A 2,452-nucleotide genomic window follows, 5' to 3' on the forward strand; every position below is an offset into this window, starting at 1 on the left:
ATGTGTGTGAGAGGTTTGTTGTATCCTGTGCATTGCATTTGATGTCTAGAACTTGCCCCGTGTGTTTGCAAAGCGAAATAGTAGTTTTATTCAGTCTAGGAAGTGATATAGGCATTTCTTTGTTGAGCCAGATATGTATATTTTACCCGCATAATTGTTATGTATCGTAGTTAACCCCTTTGAGCCTGTAATCCTGTTTTTTTGGCAACCACATTACAAGCCTTACCCATTTATTTGAATTAACCATCTATTTGAACCATTGTAACCTCTCATGAGCACTTGAATTGTTAGGAACTTTGTAAAAGTTAAAGTGTGGGGTGGTTGGTTTGGCTTTTGAGTGAAATCAATGAAATAAGGAGAAAGGTGCACTGATTTGAAAGAGCAAGAGCCACTTGAATTGACAAAGAAAAGAAAAGAAAAAAATAGTTGCATTGCTGTGAAAAAAAATATATTCTTTGATAGTGGTGACTCTTGATATAATTGTGCTTAAATAATTTGGGAGTTGATGTATATTGATGTGAATGTGGAGTTTGGCTTGAAATAAGTATGAGGTTTGAATGTTAAAGTATATGTATTAAAGTGCTTAGGGAGGTGTAGTCACTCTTATATCTAAATGTATTCTACTCGTCCCGTAGCCTAAATTACAACCAAATAAAGTCCTAATTGATCCTAGATTGAATGAGCTCCATTAGTAGAGTAGTACACTACGGGAAAGATTATGGTGCATCTTTTGTGGCATATGAATGTTATTACACTCTAATTTACTGCACTTTAGTTGAGTTTGCGCTTTAATCGTTAGTGTTTTGCACTAATTGTGTGTTTTATGCCTTGTAGGTGTGATTCCGAGCTATATAAATGTTATGGACTGAATTTAAGTGGTTTGGAGCTTTGAAGTCTGAGTAATAGCTCAAGGGATTAAGTCGGGATCGCGTTCGGGGATCAACGGATGATAAAACAACAAAACGACAACTCGAAGAGGCATATTGCACACTGTCTAGTAAAATAGACATAACCTTTTTCTCAGAACTCCATTTGGGTTCCATAATATATGGTTGGAAAGATAACTCAAAGGTATACAACTTTCAAGTTTTACATTTTTTCAAATTCCAAACGGAACAAAGAGGACTGCCGCGGTTCCACTGCGACCACGGCAGAACTGCGGTAGAAAATGCCTGCAGACAAAGTGAGAATCAGAGAGCATGTTTGGCCACGGTTTGACCGCGACCGCGGCAGAACCGCGCCAGGATGCGTAAATTTCAGGGACCAAAGTGCAAAACACGGGATTTAAGCCCTAAACCCTATATTAAACCAAGGAAACCGGCAAAGAAAGGGATGGGACATATTTTTGACATTGATTTGACCTAAGGAGGCAGAGACACAATAGGAGCAAGGCTTGGGAATTCTTCTACAAGTTTTTTCTTTCCTCTTCCTATTTTTCATTGTTGGTTATGATTTTTAGTATTGTAGTTTTACATACTATTATGAATAGCTAATTTGTTATCTAGAGTTTTGATAGAACCTTTTGTAGGATAAATTCTTGTTATGTTTTTATATAATTGAGACGTAGTATAATCTCTATTTGTTCAACTAAGTTCTTATTGTAGTTAATTGAAGAGCTCTCAATTAGCTGTGTATTTAGTATGCATAACTCGGGAGAGAGTGCATATTTAGGTAATTGTTGAACAACACCACTCCTAGAGTATATGAGGGATCAATAACCGAGGGTTTAAAGGCGAGATTAGGGATAACGAAGCCTTGGGTGCGATCTAAAGTGAGCTGTATCAAAAGCCAGCTAGCGTAGCTCGGGAGAGTGCGTCTAGTAAATTATCGTAATTACTCGGGAGAGATTTACAGTAATAAGAGTGCTCATGATCGGTAGAGAATACTTAGGTGAAATTATAGAAGACATAGCGGGAAGGATTCCGACAATTGGGGAAATCATAACTCTAGACCTCTTTAATCTTGTCTCTAACTCTTAGTATCTTTAGTTGTTAATTTATTATTTTAATTTGTTAATAAATTAGTTAAACACAAGAATCTAAATATCTATAAGTTAGGAACTGTTCAAGCTGATCTTCTTGGTGATAGTGAACAGTTGTAGCTAAGCCTTAGTTCTCTGTAGGATTCGACTCCAGACTTGTAAACCGGATTATATTTGCAACGACCGCATTGTCCTTTTTATAAGGCGTAGTTGGGCGTGATCAATTATTAATGCGAGTAATCATGGATTTATTAAGAACGACAGTAATTTCAAATAAGCCACGAACAAGTAAAAGTTCCTTTTTGTATTAAGAATTCTCTGGATTCAATATCTATTAATTTTCAATTATCTCAAGTCAGGGAGAGAAAATATCAATACCAATAAATCTCAAGGCAAACAATACAAGCATGCGCAAATCATGCCGAGGACGTACGGCCCGATCCAACAATATTTAAACTGTGCACTACTAGA

Source organism: Nicotiana sylvestris, chromosome 3, assembly GCF_000393655.2.
Source record: "Nicotiana sylvestris chromosome 3, ASM39365v2, whole genome shotgun sequence".
NCBI lineage: Eukaryota > Viridiplantae > Streptophyta > Magnoliopsida > Solanales > Solanaceae > Nicotiana > Nicotiana sylvestris.